Raw genomic sequence first — 21,887 nt, forward strand, 5'->3', positions numbered from 1 at the left:
TGCTGTTGATGACAGGCAGCTAAAGAGGGAACAACTCGCTCAGTTTTCCCAGAAGGAAATCCATACAATGGAGTAATGGTTAAGAAAGCCAGTGCCAGAAATCTAAAGTACAGCTTGTTAAGGAATTTAAAGGAATGAAGAGGAGTTTCCAGGAAGCCAAAGTTACAGTGACAAAGGAAACTGGAACTAGAGCAGGATTCTGTTCAGTAAATCACAGACAGTGCTGAGAAGGAGTTGGGTAGTGAGAAGCCAGGAAGATATCTGAAGTGGTTCTAAGATGTGTGAGACTTTACCTGAAAGGTTTGTGGAGCGGTCAATGGCTGGATCTCAGGGTTTGTATGAAAGCATTCAAGACAAAGGAATCCTGACAGAAGAGTTTAAACCTGGAGCCAGATCCTTGATAAAACAATGGCGTGGAAGCTTTGTTTGAGATGATATTTGGAAAACCAGGAGGTGGATTCTTGATGAAAACAGCTGACTTGAACAAAGATTTTTTTTTTCTTCGTTCATGGGATGGAGGCATCACAGGCTGTGCCAGCAGTTATTGCCCATCCCAGTTGTCCTTGAGGGGGCAGTTAAGAGTCAACCACATGACTGTGGGTCTGGAGTCACATAGAATTTACAGTGCAGAAGGAGGCCATTCAGCCCATCGAGTCTGCACCGGCTCTTGGAAAGATCACCCCACATAAGGACACGCCGCCACCCTATCCCCGTAACCCAGTAATCCCAGCTAACCTTTTTTGGACACTGTGGGCAATTTATCATGGCCAATCCACCTAACCTGCACACCTTTGGACTGTGGGAGGAAACCGGAGCACCCGGAGGAAGCCCACGCAGACACGGGGAGGACGTACAGACTCCGCACAGGCAATGACCCAAGCCAGGAATCGAACCTGGGACCCTGGAGGTGTGACGCAACTGCACTAACCACTGTGCTCCCATGCTGCACATGTAGGCCAGACCAGGTAAGGATGGCAGATTTCCTCCCCAAATGGACATTATTGAACCAGATGGGTTTTTACGACAATCGACAATGATTTCATGGTCACCATTAGACTTTTAATTCCAGATTTTTATTCAATTCACATTTCACCATCTTCAGTGGCCCGATTTGAGCCTGGGTTTACTAGTCCAGTGAATCTAGCCCTGCGTCACTGTCTCCCCAGTCTTTTTGAGAGTGGAGTTTGAAAACGCTCATGTGACAAGCATCCGTGGAGAATTTGATTGAGTGGCATCTGCCATTTGGTTGCAGGGTGGGTTGTTGTCTGATCACAGTCAGTGTGTGGGTATAAGGGGACTGTATGTTTCCCAAAAACATTGCAGCATAAGATATATTTTGTAACCTATGATATCCTTGAAATCTGCATACCCTTGTGAACATAAGTAGGAGTGAAGGAGTATTGTGTTTTATAAAACTTTATAAAGTCTTTTCTTTTCTTGTTTTCAAGACTTTTGGCACTCGTCTGACTTTGTTCCTCCGCGTTTTCTGAAAAAAAGCACAAATGAAGGTCTTTTAAGTCAGTATTCTATTCTGGGATCTTCCCATCCTGCAGTAACACCGACTGGCTTCATAACAACAGCATCGCAATTGCAACAAAAGTTTGTTTTCTGAAAGCCGTTTTGTGGCTGGTGACAATGTAATGCCTGTGAAAGCTGGAGCATCAAGAAGAGCGAGGATGCTGGAACGAGAGCATTTGAAATGAGAGGACTCAGACAGATATTATGTGTGTCATGGGTGGACAAGCGGACAAAGAGTGGGTGCTGGACAAAGCTGGTGCATGGAGCAACTTGTTTGAGGCGGCGATATCAAGGAAGCTCACATATATTTTCGATGCACAATGTGGACAGGAGTTAAGTGTTTGGAAAAAGAGGCAATGCAAGGCAAAACACCTGGAAAAACTTTCCAAGGAAGACCCGAGATGGTGTGAATGGGTAACAGAAGAATATGGACTGTGTCAAGGGATGAATCTCTGCATGTTCCATGTGCAGGCCATAATTTTGAATGTCCATCGCTGGAACCGTAATGAAATGGACTGTCAGTAATTCTAAAGAAATAATCAAATTGTTGCAGGTCCGATGTCCAAACTCTAATGCCCTCAGGACTGAGACCCTGCAGGATTTTGTTTTTTTCTGGATTTTGGATTACCTGCTGGATTGGGTGACAGATTGGATGGTGATAAAGACAAGCATTTTAGTTTCAAGGCTCTGAACTAGCCCAAAGTTGTGTCAGATTTTGTTGGTGAGGTCAGCAACCCTTCCTAGATACATGTATTAACCTGGGATATCTTCAGGTGAGTCAGCTTCCTTGTATGTAATCCCCGTCTTTAATATTCAGACTTCAGGGCGGTGGTGCCGTTCAGAGGTTACAATGATTTTAAGGATGAGGTTTATGTAAGCACTCATATAACCACTTATCTTATTGCAAAGATTTTGCAATTTTTCTTTCTCCATTCACTGTTTTCTGAGGGTTGAGAGAACAATGTCTGGCTTTCAGACAATTCCAGTTTCTGGGCAGTCAGATTTGCGATACTGTGCCTGTGTAAGGATGCAAACATGAGTTAAGATTAAAACGTTAGTCCTAAGAAAATAGTGCAGGCAAAATGTTCTCAACCAAAATGGCAACAAAAATGTGGAATAATTCCATGGATGACGTGGTGAAACATGCAAACATACATACATACAGACAAAAAGGCAAACAAGCATACATATAAACATACATACATACAGAGGCAAGCAGACATACAAACATACATAAATACAGACATATGAATTAGGAGCAGGAGTGGGCCATTCTGTCACTCGAACCTGCTCCGCCATTCAATCAGATGCAGAAAATGGCACACATTGGTTCAGGAGGGATTTAGACATGAGGGATCATGGTGCAGTCTGCATGCTCTCCCCGTGTCTGTTTGGGTTTCCTCAGGGTGCTCCGGTTTCCTCCCACAAAAGACGGTGCTGTTAGGTAAATTGGACATTCTGAATTCTCCCTCACTGTACCCGAACAGGCGCCGGAGTGTGGCGACTAGGGGATTTTCACAGTTAGGTCATCACAGTGCTAATGTAAGCCGACCTGCGACATTAATAAAGATTATTATTATTATTATGTGAACGAACAAGGAACACTAAAGGTTGACAGAAATTATGGCCTTGGGCCTCAGTGCAAGAGGTGGCTTTTTAATTTGTCAGAATACAATGTGGGTTACCTGCCTCTCCAGCAGTGGCTCTCAGCTAAGTCCTGGGAGGGGGTGAAGAGATTGCGAATAAGAGACGAGCAGGGTGGAGGCCAGTCAAGAGGTAGTAGCAATGATCAGCCTGCTCCTTCCAGCTCGGCAGAAAAGCAAGTGTATGGAAACAAAATTGGTGGAGATTTCAGAACCACTGGTTAGGTTCCATATTAGAACACAGAACATGCAGTGCAGAAGGAGGCCATTCGGCCCATCGAGTCTGCACCGACCCATTTAAGCCCTCAATTCCATCCTATCGCCATAACCCAATAATCCCTCCAAACTTTTTGGACACTAAGGGCAATTTATCATGGCCAATCCACTTAACCTGCACGTCATTGGGCTGTGAGAGGAAACCGGAGCACCCGTAGGAAACCCACGCAGACACGGGGAGAGCGTGCAGACTCTGCACATTCAGTGACCCAGCGGGGAATCAAACCTGGGACCCTGACACTGTTAAACCACAGCGTTAGCCACTTGTGCTACCATGCTGCCCTTATATTGACCAGGTTGTGGTGGTTAAGCCAACACAAAATCTGCATCATACTACTTGCACTGCCCGTTTGCCTTCAGGGGCACGAGACAGACATGTCCATTCGTAAGGGACCTTATGCCTGCTTCAAACAGCCATCACTGGAACATGGTGACCCCAAATGCAGACCAGTTACAGGGCACTGGTTCCTGAAATTTGTCCCTGTTGCCCTTGTCTTCTGCGGAAAAATAGGCACAACAGGAACCAATACCACCTTCCGTGCCCAGTAGATACTTTCTTGTTCCTACCCATTCTCACAGTTTGCTCCTCGACAACAGACAGAGCAGCTGCTTTGACACAGAAATATCTCAGACCATTTGACCTATGTTTGAACGACGCCAACTGAACGTGGAATTGGAAGTGACTAATACTTTTTATTGAACTGAACAGAACCAAAGGCATTTTGCTACTTGTGATGAACAGCGATGAAATGACATTATCGATTTTTACTTTTTCCATTTGGCTCAAAACGACGCGCACAATCATAATTTATCTGAAAGCCCATGATAAAAATAATAGATTGAAAGGTAAGCGTAAAATTAGTTTTGTGCAATACGATACCAAACTTTTCGCAAACGTATCACACAAAGCATTATCTTCTAACAGTTTATAGATTAAGGTTTGTATTTCTGAGTAACAGCAATGTACTTACTGGAGACTGTGGTCATGAACCCGAACTGGTTGACACAATAATTGCTCTTGCTTTCTTTGCCTCTTCAAGAACAGATAATAAGTTATTTGGAGAAGCTGACATCTTATTGAAACTTGCTCAGAGTGGTCTTCCTTTGAACGGGTTTATTTGTGGCATTGAATATCTTTACAGCTTGTGGATTTGGACTTTTAGTTCAGAAGTCTGAACAACCTGCGTCTACCCAGTGTCTTTAATAGAGCGAAATGTAGCGTTATCAGATGACATTTGATACTATTCATTTAATACCTGAATTATGTGTTCAGCATTCCATGATATTCTTACAGACTAGGTTACTATTTGAGTTCCGTGAACTCTCCTGGAATGTGTGACTGACCTGTTGTAGGTCTTACTACCAACTGGCGAGTGTTTCATGTCATGTGACAAATGTCTGAAGGCAACAGCTGGTTGGAGGTCGCATTGCTAACTATGTTCAATATTATTCACAGGCATATCACCACATCCGCCTTCGTTTGGAGATGTTCATGGACAACAACATGATTTGTATTGCCGTTTAACACATGTGGCATATGTACATAAAGATTCAACTGTGCTTCGATTAAGATGATATGTCTGCTGAAAGTGTCCCTTGTGCTCAGCTCATTGTGCATCTCCGACAGGATCACCCCGCTGATCTTCTGGGTTCTTGTCAGCTTTCCGCGTCGCTTCTAGAAGACTGGTGTCCATGCAGGTCTTTTGTGCCTTAGCCTTTTGAAGCGATGCGTCCTGAAGACTGGCCATGCCTGCGTCATCAGCTTCTGCATCACCAGCTTCTTTCACGTCTTTACACAATGCTTTTTGCTGCTGTGTCGTTGTGCCTGTCGGCCACATTGCCGATGGCTTCTCGTTCAGCGCCATGAGTTTCATCGGCGGGACTCACGGGCCGGGAACCTCCGACCCCACGCCGGCTGGCTGATTCTCCGGCACCGATTCTCGGGCGCCTGTGGGATCTGCGGCGCGCCGGTCGGGGGCCGTTGAAAACGGCCGTTCCAGCGATTATCCCGGCTCCGACGGGTAGAGTGGCCGCCGGGTTCGGCCGAGTCCCGTCGGCGTGGGTCACGTATGGTCCCACACAGCGGGACCTGGAAGTTCTGTGTGTGGAGGCCATCCTGGTGGGGGGGGCTGGGGGATCCGACCTGGGGGGGGCGGCCTCCATGGTGGCCCGGCCTGCGATCGGAGCCTACCGAAAAGCGGGCGGGCTGGTTCCGTGGGGGCCTATGTTCCTCTACGCCGGACCCTGTAGGGCTTCGCCATATTGCCTCGGGGCCGCCGTGGAGACGGGAACCCACGCGGAATGCGCAGAATCACGCCGGCCGTGGCGCACAAACGCGAACTCGTGCCGGCCGTGCCGCACCGGCTGGAGCTGCGGGGACTACTCCGGCGCCGGCCTAGCCCCTAGGAAGGGGAGCATACTGGACAATTGAGGACCGTTGACGCCGGAGTGATTCACGCCACATTTCACGCCGGCGTCAGAACTTGGCCGCGGGATTAGAGAATCCCGGCCACGGTATCCCCCACTCTCCTCCTCACCCTCGTTTTTTTCCTGAGGGCGATTTTGTGACTGATTTTGTGACAGCTCCTCTTTTTCCACTTGGCACTGGTAGCACCCCTCTTGCCACTAGCCTGCACCATGGGAGCGGTTGTTTCTGGCTCATCTGCTGAGACGTCTCATGTTGGCATTCTTATGAGGGACTATGCGTCGTGGTCAAGTCTGCACCTTCAATGGCTGGCTGTAGAGCCTCGCATTCTGCTGTCTGGGTTGGACGCACATCCCCAACATTGGGGGCTGTTCCTACATGCTGTGTTTGGACCCCCAAGTGATTGCTCCTCATCACTGTAAATTACAATGCATAGGCCATCTTTTCCTGAAGAACCAAGTAATAGCTCATCCTTGTCTTGTAATATTATGTACGGATCATCTGTTGTTGTGGAACTGCAAACAGATACAGCCACGTCTGGTAACATGGTATAAGTATCATCTGTCGTTGTGGAGCTGCATACAGATAGAGTCATCTGCTCCTCTAACTCATCTCTCGGTGGAGCGGCCTCGGGTATTGGGCAGTCCACCACCGGAACCATTTCATTGGCCTGACATGTTTCACTGTGTGCTTCTGGAGCCAGTTTCCCCAAGGTGGGTTTTATATCTTCCATCATTAATTTGTTCACAGCTGAGTTGTTTTCTTCTACTGCAATCTCACTTTCAGTCTCTTCATAAGCCATCTTAGAGCATTCACACTTCTCGGTGTCCTGAGCAGGCTTTGTGATCACCTCGTCATTTTGGTTCGAACCCCATCGACAAGGTTGTTGACGACACGACCCTATGGGTCGGATCTCGAATAACGACGAGTCAGAATACAGGAGGGAGAACCTAGTCGAGTGCTGCAACAACAACAATCTATCCTTCAATGCCAGCAGAACGATAGAGCTGGTCATTGACTTCAGGAAGCAAAGTATCGTACACCCCCCCCCCCCCCCCCCCCCGTCTGCATCAACGGGGCTGAACGGGAGATGGTTAACAGCTTCACATTCCTAGGGGTGCACATCACCAGAAATCTATCCTGGTCCACCCGCGTCGACGCTACCACCAAGAAAGCACAACAGCGCCTATACTTCCTCAGGAAACTAAGAAAATTTGGCACGTCCACATTAACCCTTACCAACTTTTACAGATGCACCATAGAAAGCATCCTATCTGGCTGCATCACAGCCTGGTATGGCAACTGCTCGGCCCAAGATCGCAAGAAACTTCAGAGAGACATGAACACAGCCCAATCCATCACACGAACCCTCCTCCCATCCATTGACTCCATCTGCACCTCCCGCTGCCTGGGGAAAGCGGGCAGCATAATCAAAGAACCCTCCCACCCGACTTACTCACTCTTCCAAATTCTTCCATCGGGCAGGAGATACAAAAGCTGAGAACACGATTGAACAGATTCAAAAACAGCTTCTTCCGTGCTGTTACCAGACTCCTAAACGACCCTCTTATGGACTGACCTGATTAATACTACACCCTGTATGCTTCACCCGATGTCGGTGCCTATGTATTTACATTGTGTACCTTGTGTTGCCCTATTAAGTATTTTCTTTTTCTTTTCTTTTCATGTACTAAATGATCTGTTTGAGCTGCTCGAAGAAAAATAGTTTTCACTGTACCTCGGCACAAGTGACAATAAGAAAATTCAATCCAGTCCCGCCAAACCTCCGGAGCAGCATGTCACAGGCTTCCTCATTTAGTTTACCATCACTCCCGTGAAACAACCTTACTCGCGTTTCATAATTGTCCTCATCTGACCTGCCCTCTGCGTCTTTACCTTCTTCATCACATTCAAGGTCTTCACAGATATCATCGTCGTGCTCATCATTGGAGCTCGTGTCATTTGCAAAGACTTCTGAAGAATACTACATTGCACACGGAATTACGTGTTCACGGAGCAGGCGACCAATTTCAAAGTCAACAGCGAGTCTTGCTGCAGAACTTCTATTCAACATTCCCAAGATACGCCCTTCCGAAGGACAGTTATATTTCTGAAGCAATCAAAGAAAATTAGATTTTTCTCTTGGAGAACTCAGAAAGCATTTCTAACCCGTAAATATTGAAATGAAGTTGTTTAATTGACTCAATGACAGCAGTACATTAACACTGAATATTCCTTCCTCATTGATATTTGAATGTTCCGGTTAATTTTGAAGAACGAAGGATGACTCTTGGAATCCACCCCATCTGAAGGAAAAGCAAAATACAGTGGACACTGGAAACCTGAGTTCTGACAAAAGGTCATGGACCTGAAATAATGGGGTGAGTTTTAATGTCCCCCCAAAGGTGTTGGGAATGGGGGTGGTAGGGTTGAGGGTGGGAGGTGCTGATAAAATTGAGATGATCTACATTGAGAGGCCTCCCCAGTGCTGTCCTGTCACGAGCGAAGTTTCTGTGTGGCGGGCAGGTATCAGACTCATGTGCAAATCTGCTGCCCAATTAACAGAGGCCGACAGTCAACCTCCATAATAAAATCCCTAATGAAGGGCCATTAAGTGGGGCCGCCAGCATTTTCTCAGTGGCTGAGCAGACCCCCAACACAGGGGAAGGCTGCCTACTCCATAGAGGTAGCCCATCTGAGCAGCCTGGCGGGGGCAGATGGAGAAACGGACAATCCTACCGCCAGACACCATCCCCCCGCCCCCCCCCCCCCCAGCAAGCTATCTCTCTCCAATCCACAAGACATTTGACCCTCGACCCAGTAGGACTGCCGAAGGTTCAGAGCTGCCAGCCCACTGACTGGACCTGCAGCACCAGCTTCCCATCCACCCTCAAGTGGATGCCAGGACCGGAGGTGGCCAATTAAGAGACCTTTACCGCCAAAAGCAACAAACCCTTCCCACCACCAGCAAGTGCGGGCTCGAGATCCCCATTTTATTTCAATGTTGGGGTCCTGAAGCTTGCAAAAGAATCCAACTCGTAAACTCCATCTTTCTCTCCACAGATGCTGCTGCCAGATCTGCTAATCCTTTCTACCATGTCTTAGTGAGTGGTTTCCCTGGAGACATACGTTAGCTTAATTATGTGACCCTTTCAATGGGAAAAGATAAGAGCAACATTTCTGGAGAAGGAAAATAAGGAGGTTACTAAGTAAGGGCTTTGAAGATATGCAATCCTGCAGTGACTAAAAAAGAAGTATTCTCTCTGGGAACATGCACCTGACAGAAAAGACTTTACAGCTCATCGAACTTTGATCAAGACCTAATACTGATCAATCATCAGTTTTTTTCTACATTACAACAATGAAGAATTCAAAAATTCTTCCGCAATTGTAAAGAACATTGGGATGGCTTCGAGTTGTGAGAGATGCTACATAAATGCACCTTCTTACTTATTTTTATTTAGTGCCATTTTCCTTAAAAGTGTTTTCACAGTATCTGTCCTTACTGCATTCCTGGGCAGTCCAGTTCACCTCCCAATATAAAAAGCGCCGTTAAAATCTAAACTGTCTGCACACCTTCTATTTTCTTCATGTTAGCTTTTATCCCCTTGATGTGTTGGATGTTCTGGATCACATACAGGTCACCAACACTTGAAGTAGTGCAACACTATTTTATTAAAAGGTTAACTATTTAAACATACTTGAACTGTGGGTAAATATGATACCAGCTTTAACTAAAGACCTTTGTCTTGTCCTAACCATTTGATGCACTCAGCACATGTTGAATGTCTGTGTTGCAGGCTGTGAGCTCTGTGCTCCTAGCTAGCTGCTACTCGAATGAGCAGGAACTCTGATGCCCCCTGTCTTTATAGTGCGGGTGCTCTCACTGGTGTTTGGCTGCAGTGTTGTGTATGTTGATTGGTCCCACTGTGTGTCCATCAGTGTGTGTCTGCACCATGATATACTGGTGTATATTATGACATCCCCCCCTTTTATATAAAAAAATGTGCCTGCGTGATAATAAATAATGTGTGGTGAATGTTCCTGACTATGTGTGTGCAAAATATTTACAGGACTATGTACATACAACTAAACTATTTACATGGGAAGATGCCTGGTGCAGAGAAAAACAGTGTGTCACACAAATAACGAGATGAACACTATATACAAACCACTTGAACGATTAAACGGAAGAACAGAACAGACCAGAGAGTCCATTAGAGCAAAGTTCACAAATTACGTCTCTGAGGTGGGCGACGAATTCTGGTTGACCGCCTCGAGGGTGGGTCAGGAGCCATCAGCTGAGGAGCGGGCTGGACTGCGTCTGAGTGAGGAGGATGCAGAGTAACCGGAATCTTTGCATAGTCCAGGTCAGGGACAACAGGAAGGCATGGCACTGGCGGACGATCATGTAGTGAGCGCAGAACGAGACGAAGGGCACGCTGATTACGGCGCAGAATGGAACCATCCGGTAGACGAACCAGGAACGAGCGGGGAGCCACCTGCTGAAAAACCACAGCAGTTGCAGACCAGCCACCATCCGAAAGGTGGATGCGGACGTTGTCATCTGGAGCCAGAGCAGGGCGATCAGCTGCACGGGAGTCATGAGCCGCCTTGTGCTGTGCACGAGACAGTTGCATTCGTTGAAGGACCGGAACGTGGCCGAGGTCTGGGACGTGAATGGACGGCATCGTCATCCTCAGGGTGCGACCCATGAGCAGCTGGCCTGGCGACAGGCCAGTGGACAGTGGGGCCGAGCGATAGGCCAGCAAGGCGATGTAGAAGTCGGATCCCGCATCGGCAGCCTTGCAGAGGAGCAGTTTGACTATGTGGACACCCTTCGCCGCTTTGCCATTGGATTGGGGGTACAGGGGACTGGATGTCACATGCACAAAGTTGTACCTCCTGGCAAAGTTGGACCATTCCTGGCTCGCGAAGCAGGGGCCATTGTCCGACGTCACAGTGAGTGGGATGCCGTGACGAGCAAAGGTGTCTTACAGGCACGGATGACTTCAGACGATGTGATGTCGTGCAAACGTACCACCTCCGGGTAGTTTGAAAAATAGTTTACAATCAGAACATAATCCCTGCCCAGCGCGTGGAACAGGTCAATGCCGACCTGGGACCAAAGGGACGTGACCAACTCATGGGGCTGTCGGGTCTCACGTGGTTGGGCCAGCTGGAACCGCTGACAGGTGGGGCAGTTGAGCACTGTGTTGGCGATGTCGTCATTGATGCCAGGCCAGTACACTGCCTCTCGGGCCGTCGGCGGCACTTCTCCACGCTAAGATGGCCCTCGTGTAGCTGTTCCAAGACATGCTGGCGCATGCTGTGCGGGATAACAATGTGGTCCAGCTTCAGGAGGACACCATCGACTACCGCCAGATCGTGTCTGATGTTGTAGAACTGCGGGCATTGGCCCTTGAGTCACCCGTCTGTTGGGTGGCGCATGACACGCTGTAGCAGGGGGTCAGCCGCAGTCTCGCGGCGAATTTGGACGAGGCGGTCATCCGTGGCCGGTAGATTGGAGGCTATGAAAGCCATGGGCGTCAACCTGGCAGACGAATCCCGCTGGGTCACACGGGGTGTTGACTGCCCTGGACAGAGCGTCGGCTATGATCAGGGGCGGTATTCTCCCCTACCCGGTGGGGCGTGAGGTTCCGGCGTAATGGAGTGGCGGGAACCACTCCGACGTCGGGCCGCCCCAAAGGTGCGGACATCTCCGCACCTTTAGGGACCAAGCCCTCACCTTGAAGGGCTAGGCCCGCGCTGGAGTGGTTTGCGCTCCGCCGGCTGGCGGGAAAGGCCTTTGGCGCCACGCCAGCCGGGGCCGAAAGGTCTTCGCCGGGCGACGCATGCGCGGTAGCGTCAGCGGCTGCTGACATCATCCCCGCGCATGCGCAGGGGAGGGGGTCTCTTCCGCCTCTGCCATAGTGAAGACCATGGCGAAGGCGGAAGAAAAAGACTGCCGCCACGGCACAGGCCCGCCCGCGGATCGGTGGGCCCCGATCAGGGTCCAGGCCACGGTGGGGGCACCCCCCAGGGCCAGATCGCCCCAGGACCCCGGAGCCTTCCCGCGCCACCTTGTCCCGCCGTTCAAAAGGTGGTTTAATCCACGCTGGCGGGACAGGCATTCCAGCAGCGGGACTATGGCCCATTGCAGGCCGGAGAATCGGCAGGGAAGGGCCCGCCGATTCCCGCCCCCGCCGAATCTCTGGTGGTGGAGACTTAGGGCCACGGTGGGGGCAGGATTCACGCCAGCCCTCGGCGATTCTCCGACCCGGCGTGGGGTCGGAGTATCGCGCCCCAGGTCTTTGCCCGGGGTGTATACGAGCTGAAAGTCGTATCGCCGGAGTTTGAGCAGAATGCGCTGGAGTCGAGGCGTCATGTCGTTCAAATCTTTTTGTATTATATTGACCAGCGGGCGATGGTCGGTCACGATGGTGAATTGGGGAAGGCCGTACACATAATCATGAAATTTGACGACACCGGTCAACAGGCCCAGGCACTCCTTTTCTATCTGCGCGTAGCGCTGTTCCGTGGGGGTCATTGCGCGTGACGCATATGCAACGGGGGCCCATGATGAGGCCTCATCGCGTTGCAGGAGCACTGCCCCAATGCCAGATTGACTGGCATCGGTCGAAATTGTTGTCTCTTTCGCTGGCTCAAAAAAGGCCAATACCGGGGCCGTGGTAAGTTTGGTTTTAAGTTCTGTCCATTCGCTCTCGTGGGCAGAAAGCCATTGGAGGTCTGTCGTCTTCCTGACCAGGTTCCTGAGAGCCGTGGTGTGAGAGGCGAGGTTAGGGATGAACTTCCCTAGGAAGTTGACCATGCCCAGAAATCGGAGGACCGCCTTCGTGTCCTCTGGCTTTTTCATGGCTGTGATGGCAGCCACCTTGTCTGCATCCGGCCGTCACCCAACTGAGAGATGTGGTCCCCTAGGAACTTGAGTTCCATCTGGCCGAAGGAGCATTTGGCTCTGTTGAGGCGTAGGCCCTGCTCCCGTATCCCGTTTGAACACGCGCTGGAGGCGACTGATATGCTCCTGCGGGGTGGTGGACCAAATGATTATGTCGTCAACATAGACGCGAACACCTTCAATGCCTTCCATCATTTGTTCCATGATCCTGTGGAATACTTCTGACGCCGATATGATCCCAAACGTCATCCTGTTGTAATAATATCTGCCAAAAGGGGTGTTATAGGTACACAGTTTCCTGCTGGATCTGTCTAGTTGAATTTGCCAGAATCCTTTCGAGGCGACAAGTTTGGTGAAGAGCTTGGCCTGAGCCATCTTTAATGGGATCTCTTCGCGCTTGGGGATTGGGTAATGCTCCCTCATTATGCTGCGATTCAGATCCTTTGGATCAATTCAGATTCTGAGCTCGCCGGAAGGCTCCTTTACACACACCATGGAACTGACACAGTCGGTTGGTTCCGTAACTCTGGAGATCACTCCTTGGTCTTGGAGGTCCTGCAGCTGCTGCTTGAGGCAGTCCTTGAGGGGTGCTGGGACTCTGCGAGGTGCATGCACCACAGGCGTGGCGTTCTGTTTGAGTAGGATCTTGTAAGTATATGGGAGCGTGCCCATGCCTTCGAAGACGCCGCGGTGCTGGTCGATGATGGCGTTGAGTTGCGCCCTGAAGTCAGCATCCTGGAAGGCAGACGTATCATCAGGAGACAGAGAGTGAACTCTTTGAACGAGGTTTAGCAGCTTGCACGCCTGTGCGCCAAGCAGAGAGTCCTTCGAGGAGCCCACGATTTCGAAAGGAAGGATGGCTTTTCGTGACTTGTGCGCACTTCGAGTTGGCATGAGCCGGTAGCAGGAATGATGTTGCCATTGTAGTCTGATAGCTGGGAGGCCGATGGAAGAATGGTTGGTTTGACATAAAGGCTTTCGAAAGCAGACCACGCCATGAGATTGGCGGAGGCACCAATGTCCAGGCGGAATCGTATTTGGCACCGGTTGACCGTCAGGGTGGCACACCACCCATCGTCTGGATCGATGCTGTATACTGACAGCGGCTGGTGTCTTTGCCTCGGGGAAAGCCTGTTTTTCGTTACGACACCGACTCGAAAAGGCGCCTTCAGGTCCTCGGTGTCACTGCTGTGTGGGAGGTCGGAATCGGACTTGGCGACCGTGGGTTGAATTACCCGAACATTCCTGCGAGGCTGGCTGAAGCGATATAAATTGGAAGGCTGAGCTGCTCGACAGCAGGCAGCATAATGGCCAAGTCTTCCACATCGTAGGCATTGTCGAGATTTTGCTGGGCATTGCCGCTTTAAATGGGCGGAGCCACAGTTGTCGCACGTCGTGACGTCAGCACATTCACTGCGCCACCGCGCATGCGCGGTGCGGTCCTGCGTGGTGCGCGCCTGCGCATTACGTTCCTCCATGTCGCCGTCCCCTCGTTTGGTGCGTGCAAACGCGGGAGTCCGCGAAAAGCGCGCAAAATGGCCGCCTACATCCAGGCTGAGGCCCTGGATGTGTTCAATCACTTGGACCCGTTCTGCCTCATGGGGACCTTGCCGCACCGTTTCAGCCGCTTGTATATGAGAGTACCGACTGGTGGCATTTTCAGGTAGGACACAGGTCTCGATGGCGGTCGCTAGGGTGAGTTGCTTTACATTGAGGAGCTGCTGACGTAGGGGGTCCGACTGAACACCGAAAACGATCTGGTCGCGCATCATGGAGTTGGAGGTGGGCCCGTAGCTGCAAGATTGCGCAAGGATGCGGAGGTGTGTTAAAAAGGATTGGAAAGGTTCGTCCTTACCCTGCAAACTCTGCTGGAACACGTCGCGTTCGAAACTTTCATTCACATCTACGCTGCAGTGAGTGTCAAATTTGAGGAGAACCGTCTTGAACTTCGTCTTGTCTTCGTCATCTGCAAAGGTGAGAGAGTTGAAAATATGGATGCGTGGTCCCCGACCGTGGAGAGGAGAAGAGAAATCGTTCTGGTGTCCGAGGCGCCCTCCCTGTCCGTGGCTTCGAGGTAGAGCTGGAAACGCTGTTTGAAAATCTTCCAGTTGGCCCCGAGGTTGCCGGCAATGCGGAACGGCGGCGGCGGGCTGATATTGTCCATGTTGCAGAATGACGGAATGCTGGCGGAAGGCAGATCACTTGCAGGTAGGTCTAAGAAGTGCTAGTATGCAACCACACCTGGTATCATGATGTGTTGGGTGTTCTGGATCACATACAGGTCACCAACACTTGAAGTAGTGCAACACTATTTTATTAAAAGGTTAACTATTGAAACATACTTGAACTGTGGGTAAATACAATATCAGCTTTAACTAAACACCAGTCCTAACCAGTTGATGCACTCAGCACATGGTGAATGTCTGTGTTGCAGGCTGTGAGCTCTGTGCTCCTAGCTAGCTGCCACTCGAATGAGCGGGAACTCTGATGTTCCCTGTCTTTATAGTGCGTGTGCTCTCACTGGTGATTGGCTGCGGTGTTGTGTATGTTGATTGGTTCAACTGTGTGTTCATCAGTGTGTGTCTGCACCATGATATACTGGTGTATATTATGACACCCCTGTTTTTAAAGTTGTGGAAGTCTCAAAATGTATTATTCGAGTTCAATTTACCTCTCCCTGATGTGTCTTTAATACTTGAATAATATCGCCTGGAGCTTCTCTCAGGTAAATAGCAGCAGGATAAATGGACTGGAAAATAAGAGACTAAGAGGTAAGTTTCTAAAGCTCTTGTACTGAGAAGAGTCGATGGAGCACTGAGCTGTGACATGTACAGCTACACAAGATGACAATTATACCAAATGCACTGTAGAAATGGCACCTGCTCTTAAATGGTCATCCTTATCCCGAGCTTCAGATCCCTCTTTCATACTCTTGGCTGACCGGATCACAGCTCCATTTAAATTTGACTGGGAAGTATGTTACTCTGCTCAATATCCTATGATTCAGCAGCTTGCCTGATTGAATCAGTAGCCAGAAACAAGTCATAAATTGTGCACAGTGGTTAGCACTGCTGCTTCACAGCGCCAGGGATCCGGGTTCGATTCCCGGCTTACGTCACCGCCCGTGCTGAGTCTACACGTTCTCCCTGTGTCTGTGTGGGTTTCCTCTGGGTGCTCCGGTTCCTCCCACAAGTCCCGAAAGACGTGCCGTTAGGTGAATTGGACATTCTGAATTCTCCCTCTGTGTACTCGAACAGGCGCCGGTGTTTGCCGACTAAGGGCTTTTCACAATAACTTCATTGCAGTGGTAATGTCAGCCTACTTGTGATTACTTTGATTACTTTCAGGTCTTTCAACTTCCTCACATGGCACCGTGGCCCAACATGTTATAATCATAGAATCTCTACAGTGCAGAAGGAGGCCATTTGGCCCATCAAGTCTGCACCTCCTCTCTGAAAGAGAACTCCACCTAAGCTTAGTCCCCCACCTTACCCCAATAACCCCTTGACCTAACCTACACAACTTTTTTGGACGCTAAGGGGCCATTTAGCATGACCAATCCCCCAAAACTGCACATCTGCGAAATGCTGACATGGGGACTGAGTGTGTTTAGTGGTGGAATCATGCGGAACTGGCGGAGGATGAATCTTTGAATGAGGAAGCTGGTGGGGTGAAAATTGAGGACAAGGGGAACCCTATCCTGTTTCTGGGACGTAGGAGAGGGGGTGAGGGCAGTGGTTCGGGAGATGGGTTGGACACGGATGAGAGACCTGTTGACCACAATGGGTGGGAAACCACGACAGAGAAAGAATGGAGAGATGTCAGCAGCACCGTTTTGTAAAGTGGCATCATCAGAACAGATGCGACGGTGGCGAAGGAACTGGGAGATTGGGATGGAGTCCTTACAGGATGTGCAATGTGAAGAGCTGTAGCCGAAGTAGCTGTAGGCATCAGTGAGTTTGTAATGGGATATTAATGGGCAGTCCATCCTCAGATATTGAAATAGAAAGATCAAGAAGGGTTGGAGATGTGAAGGTGATAGAGGGGTGGAAATTGGAAGCAAAATTAATATACTTTTCCAGCCATTGAAATACTGTGGCAGGTCAGATGCTAGAAATTGTGCAATGAGTACCTCACCTCCTGACTCCAAAAAACCTGACCCCCATCGACAAGGCACAAGTCAGGAGTGTAATGGAATACTCCACACTCCAGAAGTTTGACACCATTCAGAACAAAGCAGGCCGCCTGATTGGCAACCCAACCCTATTGGATTGGATTTGTTTATTGTCACGTGTACCGAGGTTTTTTTGTGTGCAGCTCACAGATCATTTAGTACATGTAAAGAAAATACATAATAGGGCAACACAAGTTAGACAATGTAAGTAACCTAACATGCACTCCCTCCACCACCGACGCGCAGTATTAGCAGTGTGTACAACCTATAAGATGCACTGCAGGAATTCACCAAGTCTCTTTAGGCAGCACCTTCCAAACTCATGACCACTACCATCGAGAAAGGCAAAGGTGTCAGACACATGGGAACACCACCACCAGGAAACTCTCCTCCCAGTCACTCACCATCCCGACTTGGAAATATAATGCCGTTCCTTCACTGCCGCTGGGTCGAAATCCTGAAACTCAATCCATAACTGCACTGTGGGTGTACGTACACCACATAACTTGAGAATGAGATAGCTTAACACGCAACCTCAAAATAAATGGGATTGCACTTTTCCCTTCTGTTCTTTGCATCTCCACCTCCTCGGGCCCGATTTGGTTGTTGCTGGCACAGCTATCTAGTCTGCTTCCTCATTCACTTTCCACTCTCAGCTCTATTGAGCGAGCTACCCCAAAATTTCAGCTTAATGTGTTACGAGATAATCAGGCTCTGTGCAAAGCTCGCCTCTGCAATGGCTTGCTCTGTGGTAAACCATTGTATTGTATTGTATTGTATTGCACTGTTGTATTGTTACATGCCTGGGCTTGTCCCTGCTGGCTCCGACTGTGGCTCCTCCCCTCGGGCTCATGTATAAAGGTGGCTGGTCTCCGCCTCTGATCCAGGTCGGAATCAGAGGCCAGGAGGTTTTCTGTTTAGTGTATTAAAGCCTCAGTTATGTTCGCCACTCGTCGTGTGTTTATTGATGGCATATCATGCTCTTGCTGCATTCTGCTCCTCCCATTCCTGGCACTATTGACTCCTTATTAGAATTGGTGGATAGAGTTACAGTTATCCAGTATTTATTAAACTGTATGGGTGTGGGTTTGGCCAATGTTGGGTTGTGCTTCAGTCCTCCTCCTTCAACACCACCTGATGGCGAGGTCCAGTACTGTACAGTTAAATATTTCCTAATTTCCCCTGTGGGCCAGTTTACAGCAATCGGTTTCAATTATCTTTTTGTTCCTGGCTGTTTTTGATTGCTGTGGCTTTGTTTTCTTTGGGGGGGGGGGGGCAGTACAGTAGCATAGTGGTTAGCACAATTGCCTCACAGCTCCAGGGTCCCAGGTTCAATTCCCGGCTTCGGTCACTGTCTGTGCGGAGTCTGCACATTCTCCCCGTGTGTGCGCGGGTTTCCTCCGGGTGCTCTGGTTTCCTCCCACAGTCCAAAAGATATACAGGTTAGGTGGACTGGCCATGCTAAATTGCCCTTAGTGTCCAAAATTGCCCTTAGCGTTGGGTGGGGTTACTGGGTTATGGGGATAGGGTGGAGGTGTGGGCTTGGGTAGGGTGCTCTTTCCAAGAGCCGGTGCAGACTCGATGGGCAGAATGGCCTCCTTCTGCACTGTAAATTCTATGATCAATGCTGCATGGCTTCTATGATGATTTATGATCAACATGGACTGCAGTGGTTCAACAAGGCAGCTCAACACAAATTAGGGCAATGAGGGTTGGGCAATAAATACTGATATAGCCAGCGACGCTCACATCCCATGAATTAATAAAAATAGGAAATAATCGGCATAACCACACTTTGTGGGAGTGAGATTCACATTCTCATTGTTCTGAGTGTTTCACCTCAATTCCTGAATGGACTTATTCGTGACTGTTCTGTATCTTTGCCACTTAGTTTTGGACTCCCCCATACAAGTGGAAACTAGACAGACAAGGTATGGAATGTGCCTGAAGAAATGATGGGCATTCTGTTGAGCGTTGTGCACATATTAAGCTGTTTTTTTAACCTGGAATATAATTGCATTATTCACAATAATAGATTATACGAAGACGAGAAGACTTTTATTGATGATGTATATTTTTCCTATTTGTAGATATGCATTCACAGGCCATGTACATAATCTGACAGCATGCATGGCATTGAGGTATCTCTTTCGGGTAAAAGACTCATTAAAGCATATCATGTTATTCCACAGCTCACTAGACCTAACAAGCTGAAAACCACAGAGCAATACAAGTATCTTTCAGCTTGTACAAATGACTACTGCAGTGTAACCTCCATTATCCACACTCCAATGTTCTGCCAACATGATTATCCTTCAGAGCTTTCATGGGAAAAATTCTTGCACAAGGTTCAACCACATTGCGGACCTCACAAACACAGACACTGTTCCTGTCTGACATAAAGCAGATCCAAGTTGGGCTATTCTCTGCCGAACCGCATCATAAATAATGCAAGGAGGACCTTTACTATGGCAGGTAAAATGCGGAGCAGGACTAAACCATCTGGCAACCTCGAACCTACTCCACCATTTAATAAGATCATGGCTGACCCGATTATGCCTCAGCTCCACATTACTTCCTACTTCCTGTTGTAATATGTTTTTAAAAGGTTGCAGCATGACATCACTCGGAAGGAAGTGACTTATGCAATCAGGTTTTTGTTTCACTTTTGCTTTCAGCAGAGCCCGCACACAGCTCTGATGTCTTCAAGCTTTATTTGCAGCTGTATCTGTTCACATGTGCCTAGTCTCAATAAATGAACCCACAACATGTTTACCTAATCCCTCACGAGTGATTGGTGCCTTTATTTATTTTTTTAAAATATATTTTATTAAAGTTTTCAAACACAATTTTTTCCCTTACAAATCAAAAAAAAAATACAAGTAACATGATAACTACAATATAACATTGTGTAACTAACATAGTAAACTAACCAAATAACACGAAGTAATACTCCCCCCCTCCCTCCCCCCCCCCCCTCCCCCTGGGTTGCTGCTGCTGGTCATCTATCTTCCCTCTAACGTTCCGCTAGGTAGTCGAGGAACGGTTGCCACCACCTGGTGAACCCTTGAGCCGATCCTCTCAGCGCAAACTTCATCTGCTCCAGTTTTATGAACCCCGCCATATCGTTTATCCAGGCCTCCAGTCCGGGGGGTTTCGCTTCCTTCCACATGAGTAAAATCCTACGCCGGGCTACTAGGGACGCAAAGGCCACGACATCGGCCTCTTTCGCTTCCTGCACTCCCGGCTCATCCGCAACTCCAAATAAAGCTAACCCCCAGCCTGGTTTGACCCAGACCTTCACCACCTTCGAGATCACTCCCGTCACTCCCCTCCAATATCCCTCCAGTGCCGAACACAACCAAAACATATGTGTGTGGCTCGCCGGGCTTCCCCCGCACCTCCCACACTTGTCCTCCACTCCGAAGAACCTGCTCAACCCTGCTCCCGTTATGTGTGCTCTATGCAGCACCTTAAATTGGATCAGGCTAAGCCTGGCACACGAGGAAGAGGAATTTACCCTACTTAGGGCATCAGCCCACAAACCCTCCTCAATCTCCTCCCCGAGCTCTTCTTCCCATTTTCCCTTCAGTTCGCCCACCAACTCCTCCCCCTCTTCTCTCATCTCCCGGTATATCTCTGACACTTTGCCCTCCCCGACCCACACCCCCGAAAGCACTCTATCCTGGATCCCCTGTGTCGGGAGCAGCAGAAATTCCCTCACCTGTTGTCTTGTGAACGCCCTCACCTGCATATACCTAAAGAAATTTCCCCGGGGCAGCTTATACTTTTCCTCAAGCGCTCCCAAGCTCGCAAACGTCCCGTCTATAAATAAATCTCCCACTCTCCTGATTCCTACCTGGTGCCAGCTCTGGAATCCTCCATCCAGCCTCCCTGGGGATTGGTGCCTTTATATCATTCTGAAAATACAACACCCGCTATACCCTCTGACTTTGTGTTAATCAAGGATCTGTCGAACTCTGCCTTCAAAATATTCAATGACTGCTTCCACCACTCTCTGGGGAAGAGGGTTCCACAGACTCACACTCTTCTGTGAGGAAAACAATTCTTCTCATCTCTATCTTAAATGGAAGACCCCTTATTTTTGAACTGTATCCCCCGGATCTAGTCTCTCCCATCCATTCAGCATCCAACTTATAAATCCCCTCAGGGTCCTCCTATATGTTTCATAGAATTCATAGCATTTACAGTGCAGAAGGAGGCCATTCGGCCCATCGAGTCTGCACTGGCTCTTGGAAAGAGCACTCTACCCAGGCCCACACCTCCACCCTATTCCCATAACCCAGTAACCCCACCCAATACTAAGGCAATTTTGGACACTAAGGGCAATTTAGCATGGCCAATCCACCTAACATCTTTGGACTGTGGGAGGAAACCGGAGCACCCGGAGGAAACCCACGCACGTATGGGGAGAACGTGCAAACTTCGCACAGACAGTGACCCAAACCGAGAATCAAACCTGGGACCCTGGAGATGTGAAGCAATTGTGCTAACCACTATGCTACCGTGCTGCCCTAATAAGGTTTCAATAAGGTTGCCTCTCATTCTTTTAAACTCCAACAGATACAAGGCGAACCTGTCCACCCTTTCCTCATGGGATAATCCCCTCTTCTCAGCCGAGTGAAACTTCTCGAGTGGATGTTGTTAAGATATCTACACCATGGGGACTGTCCAGGCACAGTGGTGGGAGGAACAAAGCTCCTTCAGCTGACCTTTACCTCCAAACCAATGTTGGGTAATCGCATAATGAATGTTATATCTGATCTTGGGAACTGCTAAAGTACACTTTGCTTAAAGTGTCTTGCTACTGGAGAGCGAGGAATGGTTCCGTCAGCTTAAAGAAGGTAAAAGGAAACATTCCAAGATGAAGCTTTGGATGGTCTCCGAATTCCGACAGGGCCAGGCAGACAC

The 21,887-nt window shown here is 49.0% G+C and overlaps 1 long non-coding RNA gene across 1 annotated transcript; it reads right to left on the minus strand.

The window, feature by feature from the left end:
- Positions 1-1,051: 1,051 nt before the first annotated feature.
- Positions 1,052-2,528, minus strand: LOC140407759 (uncharacterized). The gene is made up of 2 exons (XR_011939782.1): positions 2,277-2,528; positions 1,052-1,486 (listed from the first exon to the last, which is right to left on the minus strand). It is a non-coding gene; the product is annotated as an uncharacterized lncRNA (long non-coding RNA).
- Positions 2,529-21,887: the final 19,359 nt, after the last annotated feature.

The sequence above is a fragment of the Scyliorhinus torazame genome, chromosome 2, assembly GCF_047496885.1.
Source record: "Scyliorhinus torazame isolate Kashiwa2021f chromosome 2, sScyTor2.1, whole genome shotgun sequence".
NCBI classification, from domain to species: Eukaryota; Metazoa; Chordata; class Chondrichthyes; order Carcharhiniformes; family Scyliorhinidae; genus Scyliorhinus; species Scyliorhinus torazame.